Genomic DNA, 23,117 nt, shown 5'->3' with positions numbered 1-23,117 from the left:
TACCTAGTGTGACTGAGGAAGCCATTTGACCGAATTTTCCTCATCTATAGAATGGAGATAATACTAGATCCTCCCTCATAAGTGTTGTTCTGAGGATTAAGTAAAATAATCCATACAAAAGCTCCTAACATACTGTCTGTTATAATACATACTAGTTACCATTAGAAGTAGAAAATTGTACTCATGGTGAGATAACATAGAAGAATACCTCAGCCACAATAGGTTGGCCTAAAGTAGGAGTCACCTCGGAAAGAGTGTCAGAATTTACATCAGAAAGAGATCTACACTAATAAAAGTCAAACATGCAAATTGACCGTACCTTTGCTACACCTTAAGCCACGCCCACCAGCCAATCAGAGTGACTATATGCAAATTAACCCAACCAAGATGGCGGCCAGCAGCCATGGAGCTGGAGCAAGCAGGAGGCTTGGTTGCCCCAATGATGGAGGAAGCCAAGCTTCCCGCTTGCCGTGTCGGGCCCTGAGCTCCACTCAAAGCAACAAAGTTTCAATTATAGAAGGTAAATAAACCCCAGATACCTGCTTTCAGCTGGCCGTGGCCACGGAGCTGGAGCGAGCAGGAGGCTTCCCTCTCGCCCGCCCTGGCCGGCTCTGAGCTCCTTTCAAGGCTACAAAGTTTCAATTATAAAAGGTAAATAAATCCCAGAATAAAAAAAATTAAAAAAAAAGGAGAGGCTGGGAGCTTCCGTCGCCGGGGGCACCCCAGTGGGGACCCCCCACCCTAAAGGGGGTGTGACCAGCCTGCAAATACCCATCAGCCCCTTACCCAGGCTGGCCAGGCACCCCAGCAGGACCCCCACCCTGATCTGGGACACCCTTCAGGGCAAACCAGCCGGCCTCCACCCATGCACCAGGCTTCTGTCCTATATAATAAAAGGGTAATATGCAAACTGACCCTAACAGCAGAACGACTGGGAATGACTGGTCACTATGACACACACTGACCACCAGAGGGCAGACGCTCAATGCAGGAGCTACCCCCTGGTGGTCAGTGCGCTCCCACAGGGGGAGCTCTGCTCAGCCACAAGCCAGGCTGACAGCTGCCAGTACAGCGGTGATGGTGGGAGCCCCTCCCGCCTCCTCAGCAGCGCTAAGGATGTCCGACTGCAGCTTAGGCCCGCTCCCCGCTGGCAAGTGGACAACTCCCAAGGGCTGCTGGGCTGCCAGAGGGATGTCTGACTGCCAGCGTGGGCCCAATCCCCCTGGGAGCGGGCCTAATCCAGCAGGTGGACATCCTCCGAGGTGTCCCAGACTGCAAGAGGGCATAGGCCGGGCTGAGGGACCCCCCTCCCCCCCCCCCCCAGTGCACAAATTTTTGTGCACCGGGCCTCTAGTAATTATATAATCTGTTTAGTGTGATCCACCTTCAGGCCATTTATACATCTTTTCAGCCATGCACATAGTTAGCCACACTGGTTATCATTTTAGGCCAGAGTTTCTTAGCCTTGGCACAATGGACATTTTGGGCTGAATAACTGTTATGGGGGTTGTCCTATGCATTGTAGTATATGTTTAGCAGCATCCCTGGTCTCTACCTACTGATGCCAGAGGTAACCCAGTACCCCCAGGCTCTGTTGTGACAACTAAAAATGTCTCCCAACATTGTAAAAAATCCGGAACAAAAAAAATCACCTATGGTGAAAAACCACCTAAAATTTTAAGGCATGATTAATTTTTTGGAAAAATTCTGGCTGATCTTTTTGTGTTAGTTGTCTCTGACACTCATGACTCTTCTTCATTATCTGATGCTCAAGTGTACTAGTTTTTAGGACCAGCAACCAAGGTACATGCCCTTGACCGGAATCAAACCTGGGACCTTTCAGTCCGCAGGCCGACGCTCTATCCACTGAGCCAAACCGGTTTCGGCTAGATAGGTATTCTTAAGTGAGGGCAAGAAAGGGGAATGGAAATACATGACTGTTAAATAAACCTTTACAACGTAATGCTAAACAATTTTTTAAGATATATTTTTATTGATTTCAGAGAGGAAGGGGGAGGAAAAGAGAGATAGAAACATCAATGATGAGAGAGAATCCTTGATTGGCTGCCTCCTGCATGCCCCCTACTGGAGATGGAGCCTGCAACCCGTGGATATGCTCTTTTTTTTATTTTATTTTATTTTCTTGTTGAAAGTATTACAAATAGTACATATGTCTCCTTTTTTTCCCCATTGACCTTCCCTCGGCCTCCCCTACCCCCCGGCACATGCCCTTACCCCCCCGCCCCCCGCCCCCAGTGTAGATATGCTCTTGACTGGAATCAAACTCAGGACCCTTCAGTCTGCAGGCTGACATTCTATCCACTGAGCCAAATCTGCTAGGCTAGGGCCATGCTAAACAATTTTTAATTTATAGGATATTTTATCAAATAAGGTAGAAGAATGGGAGTCATATACTTTTGCTGTTTTAAACTTTAGATACGAAGATAAACTAACAGTAACATTATTTTTATTATAATTTTAAAACAGCACTTTGACTGTTAGTTGTATATCTGTCTTTATAAGGTCTGTGTGTAGCATCTGCATTTCTCAGTTGAGAAACTGAGGCCCAAGAAGATTAAATAACATGCAAGGCTGTTGTTACGATAGCCCTAGAACTGGAACACAGACTCCAGTTCCCAGCTGCTGTGTAGTGAGGGGTTTAGCTTGGAGTGAGAAAGAAACAAGTGTACTGAGGGTCTACTCTGTGCTACTTGATTTTACTTGATTCTTACATAATTATTATTCCCGTTTTACAGATGAGGCTAGTATCAAAACACTAAAATTTAGAGTGGTAAAATAATTACCAAACAGCAAAAATAACCAAACCAGAATAAAAACGCACTGACTGCAAAGCATGTGTTCTTTCCACTTAACCAGGCTACATGCCAGAAAGCCCAGACAAGAGTATTGACCTCCAAAGAGTTTCCTCTTTCTCCTATTCCATGTTTTTAGTGTTCATTTGTTCATTTCTGCACTCTGTCCTCATCAGTTTTCTGGCCCCTCCTACTTTGCTCACTCTGTTCCAGTCACACTAGCTTCCATGTTGTTCTTCGAACACAACATGGCCTGTGGCTTTAGGACTGGCTGCTTCCCCAGCCAGCTTCTGGACTCTCCCTCATGTCATCTAGTACCATCTGGCATACTATATTTTACTTATTTCATCATTGGCTGTGTCTTCATTCAAGTAGGTTGTGTGTGTGTGTGTGTTTTATTCAATAACTGGTCAATTTCAATTATTGGTCTGTTTTATTCAATGCTACAGTTCTAACTTAAGAACAGTGCCTGATACTTAGTTGGTATTCAAGAAATATTGGTTAAAATTTGAACTACACCTATTCTAGTTCTTAACTAGGACCCATTTTAGGAGTAACTGTAAGCAACAGACACATAGTATATAGTTTCTTTTCTTTATCGTCTGTAACAGAATTACCATTTATTGAGCAGTTATTATATGCCATGTATAGCATGCTAGTCCTGGAAACAGTTATAGCAGGCAAGTATTATTGTCTTCATTTTACAAATAAGCAACTGAGGCTCAGAGAAGTTAATTTGCAAAGGTCCTGCCTAGTAATTGGCAGAACCACAATGCCAATATAGTATTTATTCCGAACCCTGTTTTTCACCGTGACATACACCCACACCTCCTATCTCATATATCTCACATGCAAATCATCCTCCCCAGTGAATTTGTGTTGTAATATTCTGCCTGTCAAAAGCACAGAAAATCACCACCACTTGCAACCCGCTGTTTTGTCACAGTATTTTCTGTAGGTTCATGGCTACTTTGAGCCTCGATCATGAGACATTAGCAAATACTCTCTTAATCATTGTAATAATAAAGCCAGTTTAGTCATTTGGCATAAATTCATAATTATTTTTGGATGGTTTAAAAATTTGTGACTTTGCCAGTAATAACATCTCATATTCCCTAGGGGAGGTAGGTTTGTCATAAATACCATTTCCCTAGAACATTTCAAGGAACTTAAAGTTCTCGGAAAATATTTTTAACAGGCAGCCTTTTTTCAGACAGACTTCAAGGGCATAGTGTTCTATACCCTTAAAAGTGTATGTCTATTTGTTTTAGTAAGACTATTTACATGTTTTTCTCTTATTATTTAAAATCCATTTTGTATTTTCTATCTTAGTGGATTGAGGAAAACAGAAATGGATTCTTTAGAACATTCTGATGTACTTGCAGAATTTTCTGGTTTTAATTTCCATTAGTCTTTTTTTCTCTTCCCAGATCACAATGTTTTCAATCAGATATTGCAAATGGGTATTTTGGAGGATTAGTATAATTCCTTTCTCTTAATACTTATTCCTTGGTAGGTTGCTTTTCTTTCTTTTATTCATTCCCTTTTAAAAAGCTACAAAGAGTATATCCCTTTCCAAATCTTATTGAACCCCCCCAAAATTTTTTTAAGCCCCTAGTTCCTGTAAGTCTTTAAGAAAAAGACTTTCCTCCTTCATTTGGCTTTCATATGTTAATTTTCTGGTGTTCAGTTTGTCAGATTTAACATAAAAGGCCAAAGGAGGAAGCAGTCATGTGCCAAAGTGGATGAGTTCACTGGTTTTCTTTCACCTTCTTGTAGTGTGGCTGCTGCCTGCACAGAGGCAGCGGCTAATGTGGTATGCTTGGGAAACCAAAGGTTTCCTAACTTGTTAGTGGGAAATTCCGACTTCAGAAATTTACAAACCACAACAACAAAGGCTTAGGTTTTATTGTGACTACTGAGTTTGCCATGAGAAACAGGGTAGATAGGAGCCCAAAGAGTGTAACATATGAAACATTTGATCCCTAGAGAACTTTCTTTTCCCCCCTGTTTATTTTAGCTATAGTAAATCAGTAAATAAGGGACAACAGAACTAGGAGCATTTCATAGCACTGAATAGTAAGTGGAGGTGGGGGCAGCTGGAGGATGGAGGCTGATGCCGGGTTTGGCTTCCTGCTGAGCAGTTAGATCACGAATCACAGTGAGTGTCCTCCATATGCTCTTACCCACTTTTCCTAGTTCCTGAGGATGACTGGTTTCTGTTTCTTCCATGATGTTATAGAGAGCTAGAGTTTGGGCCATAGATAAAGTTTAGTTACAGACAGCTTTTCTTCTGGAATCTGTTGGAATATAAATTACCATTTTTCTTGTGGTCTGTGTTTTGCATGTCCTCTGTAAATTGTAAACTTTATTTCAGTTATCTGAGCCTTAATGTTCCCTTAATTGACAGTGCAGAGCATTTGTATTACATTTTCCTTTTCTGTCACTTCCAAGCACGGAGAAGACAGAATTCATGTACACAGAGTTTGATCCTATTTTCTCTCCTCTAATTTGGGTTCTTTTAAGATGAATGTGTTCTAGACAATATTAAGCATGTTTAGTGAGGGGCAATTCCATAAAAATGTTACAGTGGTTAGCAGTAGACCTGCTAGGGGTGAGAGCAACGACTTTACATTCCACTTCCCTTGGCCCTGGCTCTGATGCTGGTTTTGTGCTTGAGTAAGAGTTTCACCCATTTAGTTATGTTTATCTCTGTGAGAAATTCTGTTCATAGCAGAATTAGAGAAAAGGCTATAGTGTGCTTCATTATGTGTAATATGAATGCCCATCCATTTTTGCCCTGACCATATCTTATCCTGTGATTTGAATTCTAATGGAGGACAAACTATTTCAGGTTTGCGCTATGTAGTTGAAAAAAAGTATTTTTGAAAAAGTAGTGACTTCACTATACTTCACTTTTAAAGTTCACTCACTCACAGCATTTTAGAAAAAAAGCAAAACCCCAAGTCTCAAAACAACAGAAAAGCTACTTTCAGAAGAGCCATGCATCCAATGGACAGGGAATATTAGACCAAAATCTGCTGCTGACTTAACTCTGTGACATTGCCTCATCTGCCTGTCAATTCAGATGCAACATGGGAAAGCAGTACAATTTCTTCTCCAAGGTTTACACAGGTTTTTGATGAGCCTCAAATCTCACTTCCACAGAACAAAGCTTTAAAGTCCTTTCCTCCCTTCTTTCTGTTAGCATTGTATACAAATTCATGTCAAAAATGTATGCTTCCTTCCATCAGAAGAGATTTTTTTTTTAAACCCTCACCCTAAGATACGTTGATTGACACAGCACCCCCACTGGGGATTGAACCTGCAACCTAGGTATGTACCCTGACTGGAAATCAAACCTGCAACCTTGTTGGTAGTATGGGATGATGCTCCAAACAACTGAGCCACCCGGCCGGGCTCCACCAGAAGAGATTTTTATGACTTGTCAAATCTCTTAACTGTATGGAAACCCTAATTGGAATTTCATGTGATTCAGATTTATTTTTGGTTCTTTATATGTCAAGGTTATAAGTGTGCTATAAAAGCTATGCTAAATTGAAAGTACAATTAAACTGAAAAATTAACACCTGGAAGAAGTATTTAGCCTATTAGTTTCTGAAAAGGGAATCTTTATTATCTGTGTCTAGGATCTGATATAAGCTATAAGATTTGTCTTACCCATTTGTTTTTATGTGTGCCTCGAAGGCATGGTAGGACTTTCAAGGTAAAACAGAGATTCCAGGCTAGCTTTTATTGATTGATTGATTGATTGATTGATTTTATTGATTTTTTACAGAGAGGGGCAGAGAGTTAGAAACATCGATGAGAGAGAAACATCAATCAGCTGCCTCCTGCACATCCCCCACTGGGGATGTGCCCGCAACCAAGGTACCTGCCCTTGATCGGAATCGAACCTGGGACCCTTCAGTCCGCAGGCTGACGCTCTGTCCACTGAGCCAAACCGGTTAGGGCATCCAGGCTAGCTTTTTAATTCTTTGCTCTCTTTGGTCCCTTACTCAGTAGGGGAGGGAGGAGGGAGAGAGAGAGAGAGAGGGAAACATCTATGTGAGAGAGACACTTGGATTGGTTGCCTCCCACAAGCTCCCCGTACTGGGGCCTGGAATCAAATCTGCAACCAAGGTATGTGCCCTTGACTGAGAATTGAACCTGCAACCCAATGCTCTAACCACTTAGGTAAGCATGCCAGGGTTTGGTAACTTATTTCTTTATCTCAGGTGACTAAGACATATTTAGGAACACTCCTGTGGGTTTCTCATAGGAGGAATTCCCTTCTAGCAAGGACGTCAGGATAAAGGATAACTTCGCTTTTCACAGTGGCTTTTTCAGAGAGGTTAGGCACTAGAGACATGAATTTTCTCCAACAAGCTCAATCTCTGACTTCACTTTTTAAAAAAATATATATTTTATTGATTTTTTACAGAGAGGAAGGGAGAGGGATAGAGAGAAACATCGACCAGTTGCCTCCTGCACACCCCCTACTGGGGATGTGCCCGCAACCAAGGTACATGCCCTTGACCGGAATCGAACCTGGGACCCTTGAGTCCGCAGGCCGACGCTCTATCCACTGAGCCAAACCGGTTAGGGCCTCTGACTTCACTTTATGGCTGGGTATAAGAGAACAGAGCTCTTCAGACAGCATCCGGTAAGGCACCTCCTCTTTGGGCCTGAGGCAACGCCTTGTGCCTCCGTCTGGCAGAAGCCTGTAGCCGCATATGAGGACGAGCACCATCCTCGTGGGGACTTGGCATAACTAGAGTGTCACAGGTACCATTTACTGAGGGACTGCTATGGTTCTGCCACTGTGCCAACTGCTGTATCACATTTAATCTTCACTTTAAGGATCGAAAACATTTAAGGTGCCTTCCTTTCTATGAAGGTCGAGGTGGTTCTGACAGACAGATGATGTATTTAATTATCAGAGTTTGGGTGTTCAGATCCTGATGCAAGCCTTCTTTCTCTTTTTACCTCATATTCCCTTTTCATAGTACATTTCCAAGGAAGAAATCTGCCATCCTTTTTGGAATGCTCTATTCAATAGCCTCCATTTACATTTCAATTCCCATCTTTTCCATGAATGTTCCCTAACTTGTCTAACCCTCACTGATTCCCCCTTTCTGAGTCACCACAGACCTTACAGTTTTTTTGACACAAATACTCTATTGTTTTATACCATTTTCTAGTTTGCTTTTGTGTATTTGTTTTGCTCTTGAACTAACAGTACGCTCCTTGAAGGATTTGATACTTCTCTGTCCCCGCTTTGGGCTTGAGCTCAGTACATACTTGATGACCAAATAAATGATTGAGGGCTGAGAAGAACCATTTCTTAGGGGAGCATAACCCCCTCTTAGGCTAAATGACTGTAAAATTTTCAGAATTTACTTCTTATTAGAGCAGGAGAAGTAGAGTAATTATTCCTTTTGTTCCTTTCACTTCTTAGGAGAGGAAACCATTCAGTGAAATGAGGAAATCACTTGAGCAAATTTAAATAAAGTTTAGATGGGGAAATCCAGCCAGAGAATCTTAACTCTGCCTGTGATTCTTTGCATCTTTGCTCAAGTCAATGAATTTTATGGGACTATAAGAAGAATCTTGTGAAGCATAATTTTAGGGGAAATGAGTGGAACCCCAAATCACTTGACAAGGTTGTTATCACCTTTATCTGAAATATCTCAGATATTTCCAGTTGTATGAAAACCTAAAGAATAATATGTAACCTCAAGTATAATGTATTTATTTTAATAATAGGAGTTTTTAACCATTTTGATAAGTAGATTGATATTATTTTTAAAGAATAATCATCCCTTTATCAGCAAATGATAACTTTTTCATAAAACTCCACAGTGATTTATCTCCTCTGCCATTCCAGTTAATAGACTAACAAGTTAAGGCTAAGGGACTTACATAGCATCTCACTGCATAGCCCTTTGTCTTAAGCGAAGAGCTAGGAACTAGGAACTTTCTCATGCTCTCCCCAAGTTCCTAGGCCAAGCAGCTCTTTCTTTTCTTCAAATGTAATAGCAGCAGTCACTTAAGTCTTGTCAGCCCAAATGTGATGAATGTTTTACATTCCTCTTAGAATTTCTGCTCAGAGGTTTGTTTTTGTTTTGATTCACTTAGAAAAAAAAGAGGGGGGGCGGATTTTAAAGAGAGAAACTTAGTTCACCTTTAAACTTTTGTTCCAAGACTGGTGGGCCATGAGATAAGATAAATCTGGCAGCTTTGCTCCTGTCAAAGCGGCCAATCCTGGAAGGCTGACCTCATCCTGGAGGCTGCTTTTGGTAAAATGGTTTGGAGTTCTTCCAGGCTTAAGAGCTACAGTTATGTTAATATTTCCTCTGTGTTTAAGTATGGACTTTTTCCCTCCCATTCCTCCCACTTTCTTTAGCTGAGTTGTAATGATAGATCAGTAGCTTGTATTTTTGTATAGCCTTTTGCTCTTCTTGATCAGAACTCCCTCAGTTACTGCCCACTAGTCTGTCTTTCCCAGTATTGAGAGATACTTATGGTGGATGACATTGTTGCCTTTTTTAGGTTTCTGGAAGCCAAGGCTACAGGAAGCTTAACCAGTGGATGGATGGCAGAGCCAGGAAGAATAGAATTTTGATTTATGAGCCCTTATTCCTGCTCTTTAGTCTTACCATTGAAATAACACTATTTGTCCATGTCCATTTAGTGTCACTAAGCAAGCAAGCTTGGAGTAGTCTGTTGAATTGTCTTAAACAGTCCCACACTCTTTTTATCCTTACTTAATTTTTATGTACAACTGACTTGTCTTATCTACATTGCTTTATCAGCCCATTAAGAAAGAGCAGGGACCCTGGACCATGACCGAAGCCTTTGTGCAAGTGCCACTGGTGATCTTATTAGTCCCTGTCATCAACACAGTGCTAGTCAGTGCTAGTAGGTGTAGCTGGGTTAGTGACATGGTGTGGTGAGTAGAGAACTTAGTTGCTGGGTCTATTGTCCTGCCTTGTGCTTAGCACAATGCCTGGTAGATGCTCAGTAAAGGTTTGCTGCTTCTGAGGAGTTAAAAGCTCTAGGCTGGCTTTATAGGTTGACATTGGAGTTAACTAACTGAAAAATTATAGGAAAATCACTCCTTTTTTTTTGCTTCTATAAAACCTGGCAGATGCACTGGACTACTCCCCGTAACTTGGGAATCAAAGTGTATGATTGGGAAAAGGCAGTCTGCAGATTTCTAGTTACTGTTTGGACCCAGTGTCTGCATCTTCCAGGCCTTCATCTGAGGCACAGAGATTAGGGAAAAATAGAGGAGTCTTCCCTTCATTAAAGACAAAACCACTATTTTCTGCTCCTTTGTGTTTTTTAGAGCCCATTCCATGTCCCAGAGTGATTCACCTGGTACTCTTTCACCACCTTTATTCACATTATTTTGGGAGGAAGTTAAGGTAAGGTAGGTGGAAGTGGGCAGTGAGCAGAGAAACATCTGACCTAGTCTGCCTACACAACAGATACTGTACAGAACAAAGCAGATTTCACTGTCGTGACTTCATCTGAGCCTAATTTGTTTTCTGGTTTTTGTGTTTGTAAGTCAGTTCTATATGGTTACTTCAGATAGTGGCAGAGATTTGTTTTGGGCTCCCAAACACAATCTAGAAGAGGCTCTTCTTAGCGCACTGTTTTTTGAAATACTTTTCTTACCACGAAGCTTCTAGATTTTAATTTATTTGTACATTTATCCAATACTCTTTTTGACACATCTACTGATATACCTAGGGTACTTTTCTATGTGTTAGGGATAAACTGGTTGCGAAATTTACCCTCAAGGAGTTTATATTCCAGGAGACAGACAATAAACAAATGATGTCATGTAGCAGTGCACCTATGTGCAGGAAAGCAAAGCAGGGTAAGTATCACCAGAAGTTTACAGCCTTCACTGATAACTTCCCCTGCTGTTTTGGGGAGGTTGTTCTTAAGGTACTGAGTCACTTGAAGTTTGAAAGAAACCTGCTAATTGGGGAGGTCTGGGGAGTGCAAAATGCTTAGTTGGAAGATGTGGAGAAGAGGTCACTTGTTAAGTTAGTGGTTCAGACATAAATGTCTGACTATAGAGCACACACTCTTTCCAGGCCACCTCTCACCTTCAAAGCAGAGTGAACTTTGCCACCCAGAGAACTTTTAAGTGCATTTATTATTTGTTTTCTCTGTCCTCTCTTTATCACCTCCTTTCCATTGTTGTATCCTGGTTGAACTGTATTAATTTCACCTCCTTCCTTCTTGCTGCCTATATTTATTTATTAACAAGAACTCTGAACCTTCGACTTCCTTTTTTTAAATGGATTTTATATCCAAATTAACACAGTGTTGAGACTTCTGGGGCTACTGTCTTCTTCTCTTCCTAACACTAATTTAAGGAGAAACCAAAGGATGTAGCCCCAAAATTCAAGGGGCCTTGCCTCTGCCTCTGAGTAGCTGTGTGTCTCTGAAGCAAGTCATACTGTGGATTTAAGCTTCTTCGGCAAGGTGAGCCATTTGGATCAGATTGGCCTCCAAGGCCTCTTATAGCTATAACATTTCCTGCCAGTTGTGTATGTACACGTGTGTGAATACACTCTCTATAGCCTGGGGCATCCCCTTGTCCATACAAAAGAACCTATCAAGGTATTTCTCAAACTCACATCTGTGGAGTTGCCTGTTTGCTATTCTTATGTAATTAATATATGTTCTCTTTTACTGATAATAACTGTTGTTTAGGCTAGAATCAGTAGTTATCATAAACAGAAACAAGGAGTTGGGTGTATGTTGTCTACACCCTTACCTGCCCCAATAATACACTTAACTTACCTATTCCTCTACATACCTCCCTACTTCCCCCAAAACACAAATGCATTATTCCCCAAGATTGTTATAAAAAAAAAAAATAATTGTATCTTTAAGATTTAATCTTATTTTCGAACCAGTAGGGCACAGGAATGTGAGGATAGTTAGATTGGAGAAAGAACACTACTAATGTGTTATTATCTGTTCTTGGACTCAATTTAAAATTGCTGCTGTCCTGTCTTATCTGCTAAAAGCATCTGAGAGAACAATCATGAAAGGGGAGTTCTTCCCCCATATCTGAAAAAGAACCAGGGGACTTTCCTTGGAGGGCCTTCCCACTTTTGCTTGCCCAGCTTTCTTTCCCAGTCGGAAATAATGCTAGTGCAAAAGTCCAGGGAGAGAGAATCTCAACTCTGTTTTTAAGAAAAAGAGGGATGTAGGAGTACTTACAACAGTGTTGGTGACAATCCACTAGGAATTAATTAGTGCATCTAACATTTGAAGTAAAAACTGACCACCACCCAGAGGAGGTTCTAAAAGTCTTTGTAGCATACATCAAGCTTAAGGATTGGTTTGGTGGCCCAGAAATACTGTAGTGATGGCAGAAGCAGTCATAGAAATATTTCTTTGAAAGTTTGTGATACTGGTGGCTCTACATGGAGTGTCTCTTCATCTCTAAATCCTTATTTAAACATAATTTACAAAAGTAAACAATCAGTTTAAATTAAAACTATATTCATAGTCAAATATAAATTAAAGGTAAAATGTGTTAGATTTTTTTAAATATAATGACTGGCTATGTGAACAACAGATTTCAGTTTCTGCAGCAGGATGAAACCAATATTTCTTTACATCCTCTGATTACTACTCCACAATATTCAGTCTTTTGTAAACAGTTCTCTTCCTGCCCCCTTCCTTTTTCCCTTAAATAGGAGGCTGTGTTTTTTTTGTCTCTTCACCTTGTAAAAGCATTCACTTTGCCCTGAAGCACTAGATATAGACAGAACATGACCTAAGAAGAATTAATGGAATTTTATTCTTCCCACATTTTATTTTACCTCAAAATCCATTTATTACCAAAGGCACTTTTTTTTTTTTTGAAGGTGAAGGGGTAGCAGAGAAACCTAAAACAAAACTTACAGCTGTGAGAAAGCAAGCTAATGATAATTGCAAGTGGACTTGAAAATTAGGAAGCTCAAAGCTTGATTTGTTTGTATATTGGCTGTTACTATAGATTCCATCACAGCACTAGGAAAATATCACAAAAATACCAGTGGCTTACCAGTTAATCATAATCACTATAAAAGGGCAAATGAATTTAATTAAGCATAAAATTAACATATGCTTTATTTGAAAATGTAAAAATTCACATTCATTCTATCTAAAACTTTTCTATCATATAGATTGTCCCAAAGGCTAAGAAATGCTTACTTGGAGAGCCACTATGACATTATATTTCCACAGTAAATCTTGTTTAACTTTTAAAAGGGGTCTTAATGAGTGATTGTTCCTTGAACATGCTTTTAATAAAAGGGAAACAGTATTGAAGTGTGTCATTTAAAAATTTTTTTCAAAATTGATGCTTGCCTATTTAAAAAAAATAAAATGCAGACTCTGGGAAACAGCTTTTAGAGCTTTGATAGAGGTTATGATTTTCAGCAGTTGAGCTATAGTTTATGGTACAGACGGTACTTTGGGTATAGCTGAAACAGTAATTGATGGTTTCTGTTTCCCTTCTCCTCTATTTGATGCACAAGAGTGGGATACCTTTTTCCCAAGGCAGGAATTTTTCAGTTTCCAATTACAGCCTATATCAAATAAGCAACTTTTTCTATGGCATATTCCGTACTTCTCCACAGTGACCTGGGTGTTGGCCCCTTTCTCTCCTCATTATTGTACGCTTCCCTAGATTTGAAATAATAGTTCTAGGGAAATCCTACTTCTTGGTACTAACCTGCAGTTTATATAGCCTATCTTCACAACAAATAACATATAATATTTCTTTTAGAATACTAAAACCAAACAAAATTAGCAAAGAAAACAAAATCCTATGAAGCAAAAATAGTAGGCATCAATGTCATATACTTTGGAAAACTCACACAGGAATTACTAGAACACAGATATCTGGAATTTTAAGCAAATAAAAATGTTATGTTTCAAATGATAAATAAAACAGAGACTATTTAAAAGGAGAAATAATTCTGTCACAATTTCTTAAGTTTTGTTTTACAATATATGTTCAGACCAAATACAGTTTGAGTGATAAATCAGTTTTTCATCTTCTAATGTTTTAAACTTGACATAGCATGTTTTAATTTAATTCCTCTGCTGCTTTTTTATTCTAAAAAGTAAAGTAAAATATGTAGATTTTTAGCACCTTACAAGTGTTCAATTATCATACTGTAAAGGTTCATTTACCGCAATAGCCTGTTCAGGGTTTGGATGTAACTAATTATGGTTCGAAATGCCACTGATTAACAAAATTCTTATATAGGCTTTTGTCTTTTAAATTAGTTTTGTACATAAATTACTGTCCAAAATATTACTCTATAATAGCCAGCTTATCTTTAATTTTCAGTGCAGTTTGTCATTTACCTACTGATTGGAATTGAAGTAAAAGTTATAACTTAAAACGGTGATGGTTGTTACTTCCTTGTGCAAATTGACATATGCTTTTAAGACATAATGGCGTTGTAAAATTTTTTTTTTAACTTAAAGACTCACTTTCTCTTAATTACAGGATGTACTAACAGGAGTTTTGTAGTCTTTTATAGTAGATTTACAAAAGGCATGGGGTGGGGGTTCACTAACAAACCCACTACCATGTGGCCATGTTTCGCACTCTGCTCTTAAGGGAGTTTTAGTCCAAGGAGAGAGAAGATCAGGAGATAGCATTGTTGTATTACAATATACTTCCCTCCACCCTATCCCCAAAGATTTCTTAATACAGGCAGGATTCAATGTGTAGCTCACTTGGAAAGCTTATGTAATATATAGTCGTTCCCCACCTCTCAACATTTAAAATTAAATCCCAAATCTGTTTCCTCCATCGAAGAAAACTTTTACTTTCAAATTCTGTAGGAGTTGGAAAAAGTTTTGAAGCTAGAGTTCATTGGATGCGCTTTTTGAAACCTGTCTGCAGTTCATGATGCTGGTAACTTTAAAAGCTACCTACCGACTACCTGGCTCTCTGACAGCAGTGCCCCGTGCTGGAGCAGAGCGGCTCTCCCGGGCTTACCTGAGCTGCCTGCGCCGGGCCGGGCGGGGGCCGCAGTTGCGCCGCGCTGCGAGCGGGCTGTGCGCGCTCCGGGAGTCGCCCGAACAATGCGAGCTGGGCGCCGAGCGCGCCCGGCCTATGGGCGTTACGTCACTGCGCTGCCTTATAAGGCGCTCCGCGTGTGCGGCGCGGGCGGCGGGGGCGCCGGTGACAGCCAGACCCGGGGTGGTGGCGGCGCAGCAACGTGCCCGGCTCCTCCGACGCTCAGACCTTAGGAACGGACCTTGGGTCCCGGGCTCCCCGCAGAGAGGAATGGGCGGCGGGCCTGGGACGCTGGCGCCCTCCTCCCGGGCAAACCAAGTCATGGGGGGTCATGGTCGATCTGCTTGTACTTTCCTCCCTCTGCTCTGGGGCTCTAAAGCTTCTGTTATTACTTAGGATTCTTAAATACACATCCTGTACTTTAAAAAATACTATTGTTTTATTTTAATTACAGTTTATATTCAGTAATATTTTGTATTAGCTTCAAGTGTACAGTTTAGTGGTTAGACAATCACATACTTTACAAACACATCTGTAATTCTATTTAAACTTTTGTAAATACATTTTTGTACATTTGTTTTTTGGTTGCTTGGGGGGAGGCAGGAGAGGAAAGCCAGAAGTCTTTTTTTGCTTTGAGACATCTCTGGGGGTGAGTTAGACTTCAAACCTTCTCTTTCCTCTTTGTAAAGAGTAGGGGTCCTCAGAGGATAGTATTTTATTTCCTGATGATGTAACTACCAAACAATTCTTCAAGTGATGATGGGAAGGCCAGATGAAATCTTATTTTTTCAGTGTTTTTCCTGAAAGAAACTCTTAGTTCCTCATTTCTGCTTGCCTGTGTTTTAATGAAAGTTGATAAAACTAATCTTTCTATTTGGCAGGGAAAGTATTTATTAAAGAAATTAAATGTTTACTGCTGTATTTCCAAAACAAAAAAGTATAAAAATAGAACTTTAGAACCAGTTTTAATCCATTTGTTCTCTTCTACCAGAAAACAAAATAAAAAAGACGTGATCAGAAAGAGGAAACTGACCAAATATTACTGAATTAAGAGATTTAGCCTCCTAATAATTTTGCACAACAATAAGAGAAGTAATCTCTAAAGTACTAGCCAGCTATATGAATCTGCTAAATAAATTAGATATGTGGCTGCCTTATTTGCAAGCTTCAAATTAATTGAGTAGTTTTAATAACTTGAGTCTCTTTAACTCTTTTTAAATTATATTAAGATAGGATTGCTTCCTATTATGATGTACATATGTCTATAGAACTATTGTTTCCATATGTTTTGTCAAACAAGAATAATTAAAATAGTGTGCTTGTTTCTTTTTCTTGGTGTGGAGTGAAATAGGCTGATTACAGAGAATGTACAGTTAGTGAAAATGGTGTGGGAAAAAGATGCAGTGTGTAAAAATAAATGCATCATCATTGCTAAATTGTCAGCTCACTTAGACAATTCTAGATCACTCTACTTGTCTACTGAGAAGCCTAAATTAAACTAACCCCTGCTTTTCATATATACTGGTGTGTTTTTTAATTTCATTTTTTTTATTGTTGACACTATTGTACATATACTACTGTAAGAGAAGTGAAGGACCGTGCTGATCTGCAACTGAATTTAATATTTGATTTGCAATTTTATATTAACCTTTTATATGTTGGTCTGTTAGTTTTATTACTGTGCCTTATACTTTAAAGTGCATTTGAATCTTTTTAGTCTCGTATGCTTGCTTTGTGCTTACTAAACATCCTTTTTGGGACTTTTATGCCAGATTTGATTTATTACACATAAGGTGAAATTACTGTTAGGAAAGTTGCATGAAGCATAAACACCTGAATCTCAGCTTCAAACTGGTAACATAAAGTACCTGTACTTTAAACTAGTATTTGTAACTTGTTTTGCCTCCTTTTTTCTTTTGCTGGGTACAGAAGTTTCTTAACATTTGACACTGTCTTTTATTTATTTCTCACATTTCTGTACTCATGCTTTGTATTTATTTATCCTACTTCCCCTGTAAAATTTGTCAGTATTAGTTCCTCCTTTTCCTCAGCTGGGATAACTGAAGAAAGGAGAAGTTAAGTGAATACAAGAGTTGTCTAGGGCTTTTGAGGTGAGAGAAAAGAGGATTAGGACTCTTACTCCTTGTGTGCCTTGCCTGGTGCTGTTACTCCCTGAAGTACTGGTCTCTGACCCAGTTATGACTCAGTGTTCCAACTGAGGTTGCAGTACATGACCACTCTCTTCCGGAGCCAATATGAACTCATTTGTTGAGCTCTTAATTCAGATTCATGCCAATCACTGTATTAGTGTTCTACGTGCACTCCACCATTTAATCTACACAACACATCTCTATTTTCTAGAGGGGTGGGCAAACTTTTTGACTTGAGGGTCACAATGGGTTCTTAAACTGGATGGGAGGGCCAGAACAAAAGCATGGATGGAGTGTTTGTGTGAACTAATATAAATTCAAAGTAAGCATCATTACATAAAAGGGTACGGTCTTTTTTTTTTTTTTTTTTTTTTAGTTTTATTCATGTCAAACGGGCCATATCCGGCCCGCGGGCCATAGTTTGCCCACAGCTGGCTGTTCTAGACTGAATGTTGAACTAAGAAAACCAAGACTCACCCTCTTTGTAGGCCACACACCAGAGCTGCCCTTAGGGAGTATTGTTCACATTGGATCTGTATATTTACTAAGACAGTTTTCTTGAGGGTATTAGCAGCATGTCTTGTTCTAATACTAGTAAAATTAGAATGTTACGACAATTTTCCAACAGATGAAAGTCAAGGGTCTTGAGGTAGGAGGATCTTTGACACAAGAACACCCTGCGTCTTATATCACAAACTCTAGCCAGTCATTGGTATTGTGCTCCTTTGGCCACATGAGTTGACCGGCAGACTTTTATTTATTTGTCTTTTCACCAACATTCTCTTTGAGATGTGATTTTTGTTCTCTTGGCTCCTGACATATATTTATTATGAAAAGAATAGAGTTATGAACACTGTGCCTCAGTCTTGGCTGAGAAAATTTTACTTCCTTTTAAGGAAAATTTTACTGTGCAATTGTTATATGAGTCTTCTTATTTTATAATCAGGAATTTCTCACAAATAAGCACATCTACAAATTAAAGTCCTTCAATTAGTAATCTGGATTTATGATTCAAAGCAGCAATAGGTTTAAGTTGTTATTTGGAAAAAATGCAAAGGAATTTTCCTACCAACGTAATTGCCTTCTAATGTTTAAGACGGGTTTATAGGCCACAAGGTTGGGAACTAAGATGTATTGATTCTATTGAACTGTGTGAAGTCACTTTTGTTAGATAGTCAAAAACAGTTGAATATCAGCAGTTTCCCATGGTTCAAGCTAATGCTATGTTATTACAATGACCACAGCAACTAGTATTAGTAATGTCCACAATGTCCTTGTTACTTAACTTTTAATATACCATTAACATGTTACTAAGCATGTCAAAGCCAGTTCCTCTTTGTGAAGTAACTGTTCTTATTTTCTTTCATGTCCTGTCTTCCTGCCTTTGTTTCTTCTTGTGCTGGGGAAGTCTTCCAGTCATCCAAATAAGTGCCAGAGAAGCAGTGTTCACAATTAACTGAACCTTTCTTTCAGCTGCCCACAATTTTCATTACGGGTTCATTCATAAGTTGAGGGGTGATGTGTGTGCTCCCTGAAAGCTCTGCTGCAGGATGTGGGATAGTAATGCTAACTTTGAATGCGACACATTTGCTCCTTTATCTCTATAGTATATGTTAAAACACTATAACATGCAAAGAAGAAACAACAATTCTTATAATGGGCACGGTCCTGTATGAGAAGCTGAACAGAGTGGGACAGATCCAGGACAGCATGGGAAGAGGCAGAATTCTGTAGTCCTGCTTTGTTAGGCTGCAGTTGATTGGTTAGAGTGTGCGCTTTTGGCACTAAGGTATTCATCTCAGGGAACATTCTGACACCTCATTGGCAGCCTTCTTGCAAAACAGCTTTGCCTCTGAACTTAAGGCAAAGGCAAATCTGACCTCTCCTCTGTTGCCACACAGTTTATGAGGAAGGCTGAGACTGAGCACACAGGTGGGCAACTTTCAAATGGGGAGCCAGAAGGAAAGTCTGAGGGGTGAAAGCACCTTCTCTTCATGTCAGGGGCAGTTTTCTAACTAACCTCTTCCTTTCACACTTCTTTCTGTTCCTCAGGTGGCATCTGCTTAGCTCTGTACATATAAATGCCCACACAAAATATTTCCCCAGGCAGCACAGCACTTCCTCTGTGCACTGAGAGCCTTTCACCAGCAGTTAATGGCCTGTAGGGAACTTGGATTTACATACAGACCCTCTCACTTATCTCAGCCCAAATCTCCCCTTCCAAGCCTCCATAGTCCTTGAAGTTTCTAGAGACTCTTCAACTCTTCCTATTCATACTCCACCTAATTTGATTTTAGAACAGGGACCAATACCCTTAAGAGCTCACTTGGGGTGATTTTAGCAACAGTGTCAGTGATGATACTAGGGACTGGAAAGCCCTTTGTGAATTTTAAAATGATTATTATTTTGTGGCTTTAAAATTAATTTAAAAATAGTTCAGTGCCATGATAATTTGCAAAATGTAGAAAACTAGAAGACATTTTGCACCTAGTCCTCCTATTTGAATACTGCCAACTATTAACAATTTGATGTACTGCCATTTCTTTTTAGTTTTTTTCTAAACATTTGTGAAGTATAATTGTTTTCATCCTGTGGGCATATATGTGTATTATGTGTCTTTTACCTTTATTAAATATATTTTAACCATGTTCATAGAGTTTCTATAGACATTGAGTTATTTAAAAGCACATATTTGCATATTTTCCCTAGAAATGGTAGTTACAAAGTCAATCACTGCTTACTATCCCTCTGGTATTGCCATGGTTTTTGTTCTTCACTAAATAAAGTAGGGATGTCTGTGTTTAAGAGACAATCTTCTGTTTAGAGACCTCTGGTCTTGGTTTACGTGGGATGCTATGAGTTGGCTATGTGACTGTAGTGAGCTGCCAGTAGGTGAGCAAAATGACTTGGAGAGAATGAAGAATTGATATGACGCCACCATAGAATTATTAAATGGAAAGCAGGAAAAGCCTGCTGTTTAGGTCCAGTCCATTTGCTTATTTATTCCTGCAAACATTTTGTGTTTCCTTGGTAACTAATAATAGTTTTGAGAAATTGTTGAACTTGAAAGTATTACTGCAGGATTAAAAAAATCCTCAAATCACAGAAATTAGAGACGGAAAAGACCTATTAGATCATTTTTGTCCCTTGCCAGTACAGATTGTTCTCAATGCTTTGTCCAGTCCATTTTTTAAAGGGGCCTTGTCAAATAGTTTGTACACCTTATATGTTTTAGGTAATACATTTTTAAAGAAACCGCTCTGACAAATTTTCTGTGTAGTTATGGAGCTTGATTTCAGGGTAAATATTTGTGAAAAAAGAACTTTGGGTTTAAAGTACAATTTAACAGGTTTTATTAGTTGGAAGTCAGTGGACTGTTTAGGATGTAACTGGAATACTTGGCTAACTAAGGATAAAAAAATGGGTAAGTTATGTTTAGTATATGTTTCCTTTTATCATTGGAAACTCAAATATAGCAATGCATGAGAATTAACTTTTAATCATGTGAACTAATTGACATGGGTCTAGAAGGCCTGAGAAAATAAAGCACGGAAGAAGTAAGGAAAAGTAGGAGTGAGCCTTAGTCAGTTTTGCTCAATGGTTAGAGCATCAGCCTGCAGAAAGAAAGGTTAAGGGTTCAATTCCAGTCAAGGGCACATGCCTTGGTTGCAGGCTTGATCCCCGGGGCATGTGGGAGGCAACTAATCAATATGTTTCTCTCGCATCGATGTTTCTCTCTCACTCTCCCTCCCCCCTCTCTCTCCCCCTCCCTTCAACTCTCTCCCTCCCTTCAACTCTCTCTAAAAATCAATGGAAAAAATATCCTCAGGTGGCAATTAACAAAGAAAAGAAAAGAAAAATAGGAGTGAAATGGTTCCTTCTAAGATAATTTTTATGAGACATTTTAAAATCTCCCTTCCTATCCCCACTTCTGCTTTGCCCGTTACTTTACAGTAATTACTGCTTGGTGTGAAGGTGGAGTATGACTGAAAATCCTTTCCTTCAGTTGAGCAACTTCTTCTAAACACCACCAACGATTGATTAAACTGTCTCATAGACTAAATGCTTCAGTTCCCTGTGTGATGGCTAAAGATGACTTCTCTGGGAAAAATAATGAACATATTAAGACTAAGAAATGTGCTTTGAGTTTTATTATGAAGGATGATTGTTTCATAAAATCACATTTTTTTTTCGAGTGTAAAAAGGCCTTAGAAAACATCTCTATTTGTTGCCTCCTCTTGTTCCCTCCTAGATGAGATCATTGGAGCTCAGAGAGGCTAAAGGATTAGCCCCAATGTCAACAGTAAATTGGTGACTCAGCCACTACATTTTCTGGGTTTGCGTGTCTCTGTTGGGAAATGTGAAAATTCAAAAATGGCTTAATTAAACAACGGGGTTAGAACTGTCAAAAAGAGTAAGTCTAAAAATCCTAATTAATATTAGGTAAATTATAGAACTAATTTGGAGCATTAATGAACTAGTTATTCACTTTATTTATTAACAGTGCAATCATTGCATTTCTTTTCAATTGGAAATTTGTATATTGCTGGTAATTAATTCAAGTCATTAACATTGGCCATTTGTTGACAATTCCGGACAAAAATTTAATAGAGAGGTCTGAGCTTCTAATATTAACTCTGTTATTATTTAGTACCATTGCCTTGCATGCTTGCCAATTGGTCATTCTCTATAGGAGAAGTCCTATTAAAATTTATGTCATTACGTATCCAACCTGCATCATAAACTACACAACTGGAAGTTATTTTAAAAGCCTTGTAATATTGAATTCTTATAATATTGAATTATCTCTCAAATGAGAACTTTTTTTTTTTTTTAAATATATTTTATTGATTTTTTACAGAGAGGAAGGGAGAGAGATAGAGAGTTAGAAACATCGATGAGAGAGAAACATCGATCAGCTGCCTCCTGCACATCTCCCACTGGGGATGTGCCCGCAACCCAGGTACATGCCCTTGACCGGAATCGAACCTGGGACTCTTCAGTCCCCAGGCCGACGCTCTATCCACTGAGCCAAACCGGTTTCGGCTCAAATGAGAACTTTTAACTTTCTTTCTAGGAGTTGGTGCATATACATACGTTAGGTGTCATTAGTCAGTTTCATTAGTCAGTGCTGAACAGTTCCAGGGATTTGTTACTTCCCCATCAAGCCCATTTTATTCAAAATAGAAAACCGGCTTCCTCACAAGTTAAATTGTCAAATTTTAAAACCGATCAGAATTTTAATCCTCATCTAAAAAATTTAAGGACTTTGGAATACTTCAACACTGAGCATACCCTCCCAATATATATATTGTTGTTGTCATCTATTATAGTTCTTTATTCATTCTACAAGATGCTCTCATCATCTATTATTTTTTAATCAGTGTTGCTTTAGGTATACCAGTATGTTTACCACTTTCTTTGCTCATCAATCCTTTTTTTATTCCAGACTTCCATCTGGGATCACTTTCCTTTAATCTAAATTCATCCTTTTGAAGTTCTTTTACTGGAAGTCAGCTCTTTGCAGATGCTCTCTTTTTATTTGTTTGAACATGTTTTTATATTATGCCATTGTTCTTGGGAAGATTTTAATTTTGAATATAGACTTCTAGGTTGATGCTTGTTTTCCATCAGCCCATTGAAGTTATTCCACTGACTTCTGGCTTCCCATGTTACTGTTAAAAAGTCAGTCACCCGTCTAATTGTCATTCCTTTCCTCTCTAGCTGCTTTTACGATTTTCCCTTTGTCTTTGATATTCTGCAATTTCATTATTAGGTATTTAAGTATAGACTTATTTTTATCCTTTCTGAGTTTTATTGAGATTCTTGAATATGAGGACCAGTGTCTTTTCAGTTCTGGAAATATCTCAGCCAATATTAACTCATCAAATGTGACTTCTGGAAATTTTTTTCTCTCCTTACCTTTTGAACAGACACATGTTAGACCTTCTTACTTTGTTCTTCATATCCCTTAACTACTCTTCCAGTTGTTTCATCTCATTAGCTCTTCAGACTATTTTATAATTTCTTCAGATTTTTCTTTCAGTTAACTAATTCTCTTTGCTGATCTGCAATTATATTTTTCATTTC

General features: G+C 39.1%; 2 protein-coding genes across 4 annotated transcripts in view; one reads left to right on the top strand and one right to left on the bottom strand.

Moving 5' to 3' along the window:
* CMSS1 (cms1 ribosomal small subunit homolog) overlaps positions 1–23,117 on the top strand; it is a 393,986-nt gene that overhangs the window by 44,223 nt on the left and 326,646 nt on the right. The window lies entirely within an intron of this gene.
* FILIP1L (filamin A interacting protein 1 like) overlaps positions 1–23,117 on the bottom strand; it is a 315,401-nt gene that overhangs the window by 39,521 nt on the left and 252,763 nt on the right. The window contains exon 1 of one of the 3 annotated variants that reach the window (XM_070406092.1): positions 14,857–14,941. The exons of the other annotated variants lie outside the window; for them this stretch is intronic. The gene's annotated coding sequence lies outside the window, so the exon portion shown is untranslated. Of the gene's footprint in view, positions 1–14,856; positions 14,942–23,117 lie in introns of those variants that run through there. 3 annotated transcript variants of the gene reach the window in all.

Source organism: Myotis yumanensis, unplaced genomic scaffold (assembly GCF_028538775.1).
Source record: "Myotis yumanensis isolate MYYU_CA2020_CCGP unplaced genomic scaffold, mMyoYum1.0.hap1 SCAF_2, whole genome shotgun sequence".
In the NCBI taxonomy this organism is placed as follows: domain Eukaryota; kingdom Metazoa; phylum Chordata; class Mammalia; order Chiroptera; family Vespertilionidae; genus Myotis; species Myotis yumanensis.
This window is presented reverse-complemented; position numbering and strand designations above follow the sequence as displayed.